The following is a 9,679-nucleotide window of genomic DNA, read 5'->3' on the forward strand; positions in this document are numbered from 1 at the left end:
CAGACATGAGTGAGACTCCATTCCCGGGGGGAGTATGTGGAGGTTGGAGAGGGGAGGTGGGAAGTTAAAGGACAAGAAAGCACATGCCAAATAACATGTGACAGAACCCAGAAAGGGAACGTTCCCCAGGGAGCGGACAGAGTCGAGGTGGTGCATGAAGGAACAAAAGGACATGGAGGAGAAAAGGGAGGTGCTCCTGATGGGAGAAATGACATAAGCAACTGTGCTAAGGGGGGAACTAATAAGCTGCATTCAGGGAACAATAATAGAGGGATGTGGCTGGTGCAAGAGCTCACAGCGGGCGGAACGGAAGAGTAAGGCTGGAGAGCCAGGGTGGGGCCACGTGAAGGGCCTTGAGTGCCAGGCAGAGGGGTTATTCTGCAGGCAAAAAGAAGAAAGTGCTGGAAGAATTTACCAGGAAGGTGGGAGGGTGACATGATCCAGGTGGGGTTCTAGAAAAATTAATCTGGCATGAGAGTGTGGGTGGAAAGAGGCTGAAAGCAGGAAGCCAGTTGACTGCAGTAACCACACATGGTTCGATAAGAGCCGAGAGGTGGCTGCTTAACCTCTCACAGTCTAGAGCCCACTCCTGCCCCTTCCTTGCACGCTCTCACGTGGTTAACCTCATTCATCCCTTAGGTCTTAGCTTAAATGCCACTTCCTCTGGGGAGTCCTCCCTGACTGACCTAGATTAGTCAGGGTTCCCCTGCTATGAGTTCCCATAGAAGCCCACTTGCTTTGTCAAAATTACCCCATTGTGGGCTGGCCCGGTGGCGCAGTGGTTAAGTTCACACGTTCCGCTTCTCTGCGGCCCGGGGTTGGCCGGTTTGGATCCCGGGTGCAGACATGGCACTGCTGGGCACGCCATGCTGTGGTAGGCATCCCACATACAAAGTAGAGGAAGATGGGCATGATGTTAGCTCAGGGCCAGTCTTCCTCAGCAAAAAGAGGAGGACTGGCAGTAGTTAGCTCAGGGGTAATCTTCCTCAAAAAAAAAAAAAAGATATAAAAAAATTACCCTATTGTGTTTTGTGCATATGGTAAAAAAAAGAAATCAAAACTATAAAATTTACCATTTCAACCACTTCTAAGTATACAGTTCAGCAGTGTTAAGTATATTCACATTTTTGTACAACCATCACCACCATCCATCTCCAGAGCTCTTTATCTTGCAAACCTAAAACTATATGCTCATTAAACAGCTCCCCATTTTTCTCTCCCCCCAGCCCTGGCCACCACTGTTCTACTTTCTATCTCTACGAATTTGATCACTCTTAGGTACCTCATGGAAGTGGAGTCATAGGGTATTTGTCCTTTTGTGACTGGCTATTTCACTTAGCATAATGTCCTATGGGTCATCCACGTGGCAGCATGTCACAGGATTTTCATCCTCTTCAAGGTGAAATCCTATTCCATCGTGGATATATACACCACATTTTGTTTATCCATTCGTTTCACCCAATGATGAATATTTGCAGACTTTTTTTTTAATAAAATGGACTCAGAATAGAATGGAACAGAAAAAAATAAAAATATTAGATTGCGTTCTTGTAATAGAGGTTAGTATTGAGAGGAAGAGTCACTTGTCAGAGCTCCAAAATAATAAGATTAGCAAAAGAGGAAACAAAATTTACATCATGTCCCCAGAATTTAGGAACGTGAAACGAGTCCCTTCTCTATCTTGCATGTAGTGCAAGTGTTAAGGCGGGTATCGATGACTTCACCTTATCTAACTTGTTCCACCTTAAACTGCCAAAATGAGTGAATGAGGAATGATAAAGGGCTAATTCTCCTGGCCACGTTTTCCCAGGCATTCGTCATTCCATGGCATTATCTGTCTCAGAATATGCACAGGCTGGCTGATAGGACCAATCTTCTGGACTGCCTGACCCTAGAGACTCCCAAAACCCAAATGCAGTCCTTTCCTACTCAGCTTCATTGGCCAATGGAATCTGGATTTAGCTCCTAGTATGAGCCCTAGAGCCTTTTGTCTCCCAATGCCCTTCGTTCTGTGCTCCCAGCACATCATATTAAACCCTGGACAGGAGTCCTTCCTTTAGAGCGGACAATAGGGGTCTAAGACAGCTGTCTGAAAAGTTTATACCTTGCAGTTACAGGTACATAAGAGTGGGGGAGGACACACACATGTGTACATACACACAACACACACACACACACATACCCTGGAGCTAAGGAAGCAAAGAGGAGAAGTTGCAATTATACCTTGGTGATATATGGGATGGAAAGGAGAGGATACAAGCAACCATCACCTCAAATCTTTTCCCTAGTCATCGGCAGGGATGTCACCCTCCCGCCACCCTGACCATGTTATCACTTCGTTCTGGCTATTACACAGATATTTGGTGGACACAGTTAGCACAATGTAAATGTGCACTGAGGTCCAGAGCCTCCGTGGGTGCAGACAGGGTCTCTGCTGACCTACATCTAGTGCACTTGATCACCCACAGGCCCCAGAATTGCACTGGACCAGGATCAAAGTCATCAAAAAATATCTCTGCCTGACAGAACCAACCAAACCTGCAGAAACAATAACTGTGAGCTGGAAATAACTTACACTGGTAGTTTAATATAATGGCCACATCCCTTGACATATAAGCACAGTTCAAAGATTCATAACGCATTTAAGTTTAGATAGAAGCTGTGATTGGGAGGATAATGTATAATATGATTATGCTAATTTTCAATATAGGTAATAAAATAAAAATTCAAAATTAAAGAATCATATCTAATACTTGCTTATTGTAAGTGAACTTTAAAACTGTTCTTAGAAATCAGAACACCTTATTGAGATGTAGAGACGTTGAAGCCATGAAATTGATACTGAACTTTCAATATAAATTAGACATTTGGAAGCAGGACTCAGTCAAAACTGAGTTAAGGTCACAGTTTGAGCTCCTCTCCCACTCTAACCACATGACAATGATAGATAAAATGTAAAAACAGAACACTAAAAATATATAGCCATGCTCAAAAAGAAAATAAGCACTTCCATGGACTATAAATTTATGAGAAATTCAGCTTACGAGTGGTAAGCAGAGTTGATGGGTTCAAAAGTACCCATAAGAGACGGGGAATCAAAGCCAGGATCATTGCAGAACAGCACAGATCCAAACCCTGAGCCATGAGATGGCTTTCCTCAGGTCCCACGCACAAGGTGCAGCTTCCCCCACCTCCGTAGGTATTTGGCTTTTCTAAGAGTCATAGGTCCAGTTGGCAATCTCAACATGTTTTTTTTCAGGCTTCTTTAATGGATAAGGGAGTCCCACCTTAATCTCAGTTTTATACAGTGATCCTAGATCTGGTCCCCACTCTTGCCTTAAGTTTTAAATCAGCCATGAATAGATGAATTCAATCCAGATGAAATGACAATAATAGAGCCGCCTGAAAATGACTTAAAAATTATTATTTTAGGGTCTTCCAAGGGATCAATGAATGAATAACATCCTTAAAAGAATAAAAAGTTATGAAACAATGGGCAGAAATGAAACAAGAACAGGGGAATATGAAAAAGAACTTGTAATAAATCTTAGAATTGAAAAATACATTCATTAATGTAAAAAATATCCTTCTATATTGGACACAAAAAGAAAAGTATCAAATTAAGAGAATTTACCCAGAATCAAGGATAGAAAGATAAAGATAAATAACAAAGAGCAGTTTGGAAACCCAGGTGATGGACAGAGAGGTTCCAGCATGTGTCTAACAGTAGTCTGGAGTAAGAGGACAGAGAAAACAATTCTTCAACAATAGTTGAAGAAATGTTGGCTGAGAATTTTTCCTCATGTTGAAAGAACACACCAACTACTGAGCACAATAACTGAAAATAAATCACTCCTAGACACATCATTATGAAACTGCAGAAAATCAAGGATAAAAAGAAAAAATTAAAGCCATGTAACAGGCAAGACAGATTACCTGGCAGAGAATGATGTTAGATTAACAGTAGACCACTCATCAACAATAGTAAAAGCCAGAAGACTTCTAATGGAATAACGTCATCTATGTGCTGAAAGAAAACGCCATCAGTTCAGAACTCTTCACACAGTAAACTACCATTCATAAGTAAAAGCAAAATAAAGGCTGTTTCAGATTTACAGAGTCTAAGAGTGTTTGCCATTCACAGATCCTCACTGAAAAGACTACCAAAGGACTTACTTCAACAAGAAGAAAAGTGAACCCAAAGGGATGAAATGTTGTACAAAGTCAGAAAGCCCCAAATAGGGGAAAATATATTGGTAGATTAACTATTGACTGTAAATTTTGGCCAGAAGTTACCTGAAGATGCATAAGATAAAGAGTAAATGTTGAAACACGAGCCAAAACAAAGAAATAATTCACAACATTAATAAGAAAGAACTTGGTCGGCTCTAGATTCTCTTTGTTCAGCCATTCAGCAGAGAAAGGATGAGTGACCTGCATCTATTGATTGATTTATACTCCAGTCTTATTCCAAGAAAGATTTAGGTTAGCTAACCTGCAGCTATTCCTGGTCTATCCTTCATTTTCAGATCCAGGAACTTCCTAAGGGAGTCGTTGGCAGCCTTTTGATTGAACCTTTGGCACTAGTCCCAGGGAGAGCCCTCCATGTTCAAATGAATCATGGGATGTGGGTTTTTTAAGCAATCCAGTCTCTCAACTCTTCCAGACAAACACAGGAAAGTCTTTTAGAAAAACTCAAACTCAAAGGAAAAAGGAACATAGGAACTATGAAAAAGTTCTGCAGCACTAAAGAATATGTAAGACCCCAAAGGAAAACCTTCCTCCTTGAGTAGGTTAACTTAAAGCTGCTTTATATTTCCAATGAGATAAAGGAATTTGTTATATCAATCAATGAACAGCTCAGCATAGAAAGAGAATTGAAGAAAGTATATGCCTAATAGCTAAAATTGGGTCTTCATTAAAAGCAGAATGAAAACTACAGAGAATTTATTCTTTGAAATAGATGATAATGTCAAGAATGATATAGCAAATGCAGAATAAATCAATATAAAATATTTTAAATGAAGCAAAAGAAGACAATAGATATGAAGAATGGGACACTGACATGACAGCCAAATTGTGAGTAAAACATTCCTGATAAAGATGGAATAGCTGGTTAAGATTTGACTATCAAAGTTCCCAGAATTTGGGGGGGAAACCTGACAGTGGAAATCAGGAGGACTTACCTTATCCCAGATAAGATAAATAAAAAGGAAACAACATTAACACATATCCTGGTGTATTCTTAAGCCTCAAGGGAAAAAAATATACCTATAATCTTATAATAAGTCAGGAGGGGGAAAAGGTCATACTCAAGGGGGTTAAAATCAGCTTGCTTTATATATCTCTTCTGAAACAGTCAATATTCAAAGAGAAAGGAGAAATATCTAGCATCTGCTAAGACGCAGATGTGACACACAAGAATTTCATTCCTAGCCACAGGTTGCTCACATAGAAGGGAAACGGAAAGACATTCTGAGATTTGCAGACTCAAAAACATTAATAAGCTCAGTGCTGTTTATGCAGATTCTTCAAGTGTATTCAAGTCATTGTGGCCAGAATTAGTGAAAGAACTATTAACTGGGAAGTTACAACTGAAAAGAAATAGTGATTGTTACTAAAATTAAATTGTGGAGAGAAGTAAAATCTACATTAGGTTCTTACAAGTAACAGGGAAAGAGTGTTACTGATGTCTAAATAACAGATACAGATATTAGAAAAAACAAAAAAACATTTTGAAAGAATAAAAAAAGGAAGTTTTATATTGTAGGAGGCAGCTTCTAAGAGGGCTCCCACAGAGCCCCCCTCCCAGTGGTCAGGTCTTTGTGACATCTCCTGCCCAGCAGTGTGAGTTGGACCTAGCAACACTCTTCTAACAGAGTACAGCAGAAGTGATGGGATGTCACTTCCGAGATTGGGTTAGAAAGAGATTCTGGTTTCCATCTTGCTCACCAGCTCTTGTTCTCTCTTGCTTTCTCCCTTGCTTGCTCTGAGGGAAGTACTGCCATGTTGTGAGCTGCCCTATGGATAGACCCATGTGGCAGGAAACTGATAACTCTGGCAAACAGCCAGCCAGGATCTAACGCCTGCCAACAGCCGCAGGAGTAAGCTTGGAAGTGGGTCTTTTGACACCTGCCAACAGCCACATGGGTGAGCTTGGAAGCAAATTCTCCCCCACTTAAGCCTTGAGAGGACTGTAGCCCCAGCCAACACCTTGATTGCAGTCTTATTAGAGACCTTGAGCCAGAGGACCCAGCTAAGACATCCTGTGAGTTAATAAATGTTTGTTGTTTTAACCCACTAAATTTTGGGATAATTTGTTACCTGGCAATATACAAAAAATATACCCATTGTCTGATTATATTTTAGATTTTAGAAGAATGGGAAAAGGAAGAGAAAGAAGAGGGAAGCTCAGAAGGGCATATTTCTTTTTTCCATGAAAGGGAGTCAAAAGACACCAGCTTTGATTAAGTACAGCATACAAAATTTATAAAATGTTTTAAGACAATTATTACTATGATTAATAATATGGTGATTGGCTTCCAAATAGCCAAAGGTCAACAGAACATACTTCATACATCAGCACAAAAATAAAAAAGAAACACAATACAGAATATAATGAAATCTCTAAAGTCAGGGCAATCCAGCCATTAGATTAGGTGCCGTTTCAGAGAACAAGGTATTTCAGGTTGGTTTAAAAAAAGAAAATCCAGCAATATTTATTCATTTGGTAAACAAATATCTACCGAGCACCCACTGACATACCTGGTGATACTTTGGTGAACAAGGCTCACTCAACCTGATGTTGAATACAAACAGGCAATTATAACACAGGATAGTAAGTGCGACAACGAGGGAAGTACAAAACATAAGAAAAGTTGATTGATGTAACTTTTTAGACCTTAGTATTTTCAACCTCTTTTGTTTTGGACTATCCACATATCAGTACCACCCTCCAAGCAGCCTTCCAAGATTCCCAAGCCCTAACCCTAAATCACACACACACAGGAATGCAGTGAAAATTTTTAATTCAGGAACCCAAAGTCAAATTAATATCCCAGAGCTTGGATACTAACTTAGATTTTGGAAATGTTTTAATTCACTGTTATTAAGTTGTGACAGATTAAACAGAGTATGCACCAAAAAGAATTAGAGAACATGAATAATATAATTTTAAGGTGGAACTGGTAGATTATAAGCAGAAGCACAAATTATATAAGACCCTCTCAATAAATTCAAACAAGTAGAAATTATATTGGCCATAATCTCTGATCATAGTGTAGGAAGGTGAGAAATCATAAAGTTTAAGGCAAAAAAAGTCATTAATATATTAGAAAGCCTTATATAACATCTGGTTCAATGAAAAATACTAATAATAGAATAAAAGATGATTTAGAAAAAATGACTATGGAAATATTACATAAAACAGGAAATGTGGCTAACAATAATATATTCGGAGTTGAATTTACAGCATGAAATAATTTTAAAATTACGAAAATTTTAAAATTATGAAAATTATGAAAAGAATTTAGCATTCAACTAAAACTTCAGAAATAGAGCACAAAGAAATCCTAAGGAAAATTAGAGTGAGGAAACAAGATAAAAGAAGCTGATTCATTGAACGAACAAATAAAATAGACAATAGAGTGGCAAATCTAATTAAGAGAAAAAAATTAGAACTGAGAAAATTGACATAACAATAGCTATATTTTAAATTATCATATAATTGCACACAATTACATGTTATTTAATTTAAAAAGAGCAATTAAGTGGACATATCTCCCTAAAAATAAATAAAATAATTGAAAGTAGAAGAAACAGAAAACTTGGAAAGACTAATAAGGGAAAGTGAATGGAAAACACTATAAAAATAAAACCTCTACCCCCATGACCAGCTATCACATATATGTGAATACAGAATGCTGTCAAATCTTAGAGGAACAGATAATTTCCAAGTTAGAAAAACTTTCCTGTAGCATTGGGAAAAATGGGAAGCCACCAATTGATTTTACAAAATAAGCATGTCCATGGGCTCCAAACTTCTTTGACTTACATACACACAATGACAGGCAAATTTCCCTTATAAATGTAGATATTAAAAGCTAAAATGGAATGGAATTCCAAAGGACATTGACTCTACAATTCAGTCCCTCAACCATCATTCACTGAACACCTATTACTGGGCACAGATGGCACACCAAGCACAGTACACCAAGCACTGTGCCAAACCCTGGGAGATACTAAATTAGTAAGATATGGTCCTTGACATCAAGAAGCAAAGACTCTAATGGGTAAAGGACACATAAAAACAACTAAAATGTGTTAAATGTAAAGAATGCTTAGAAGAAACTATTAAGCGCCTCAATGATCTACAGGCCTAGGACTATGCATACTGTTTTTCAGGCTGTATTCATAGGGTCTAAACCAAATAAGGCAGAATGTGAAGGAAAAAAAGCAGGTGGCTGAGAACAGAACCTGAGGAACATGAAAAGCACTGGTGGAGGAAGAGGAGCCCATAAAGGACACGACACATATCTGGAGAGGCACGAGGAGAATCAGGAGCATGCGACGTGGTGGAACTCGGGGAAATTGTGGTCCACAGAGACCAAAACAGCAGAGAAGGGGAATGCCAACAACTGAAGAATGCCCATTTGATCAGAAATCAAGGAACTGAGACAGCAGCGTAGACTACTTTGAAAAGCTTTGACAGGAAGAAGAGAAAGCGTAGAGAAGATGTGAGATCAAGGGAATGGTCCCGGTTTCGTTTTTAGGGTTGTTTTGGATATCTGCTGCTACATACGAAACCACTCGAAAACTTACAACTTAAAGATGTATTATTTTTCAGGATTCTATCAATTAATACAGTAGCTCTTCTGCTGGTCTCTCCTTTGGTCACTCTTGGGTGTATATTCAGCTGGTGGGGCATCTGCTGGGGGGACACTAGGCTTCTCTCTCCATGTGGTGTCAGAACCTTTCTCACAAAGTGGTCACTCATGCTCCAGGGCCTCTGCCACATGGCCATTCTCTCCAGCAGGACAGTCTGGACTTCCTTGTGACATGGCGGCTGGCTCCAAAAGGGAATAATCCAAGAGAGATCAGCTCAGTGTGCAAGCACTTACCAAGCCTCTACCTGCATCACACCTGCTAAGGACATTTTAGCCAAAGCAAATATATGGTCAAGTCTAGAGTCCACATGGGAGGGGACTACACAAGGGTGTGAATACTGGGAGAACCGAGAGGTGGAATCTATCCATATAATAATTCTATAAGGATGGGGTTTTTTCCCTTAATATGATACAGACCTAAAAATGTTTCTAGGCTGAGCCCAAAATAACTAATTGAAAGGGAGACACTGAAGATACTAATAGAGTCCCAGAGTCTCTACCCCAATGCAACATGGGGTAGAGACTTGGAATTTGTGGTAACACCAACTCCACCATCATTTTGCTTCTCCGTCAACACTCAGTCTGCATGTTGAAGCTGAGGAAGCTGATAAGTTTTGATCCAAGTGTAGAATTTGGTCATTGGGTGCTGCAGAAGGAGAGTGGTGCCAGGGAACTGTGGGTTACTGGAGAGAGTAAACTGAAGAAGAGAAACAGGGTTCTGACTCCATAGGTAAGAAAGAGAGGCCAGGAGGGGACCGACAGAGGAAAGAGAGGAGTCATGAAACTGGAGATCT

This window comes from Equus asinus, chromosome 2 (genome assembly GCF_041296235.1).
Source record: "Equus asinus isolate D_3611 breed Donkey chromosome 2, EquAss-T2T_v2, whole genome shotgun sequence".
NCBI lineage: Eukaryota > Metazoa > Chordata > Mammalia > Perissodactyla > Equidae > Equus > Equus asinus.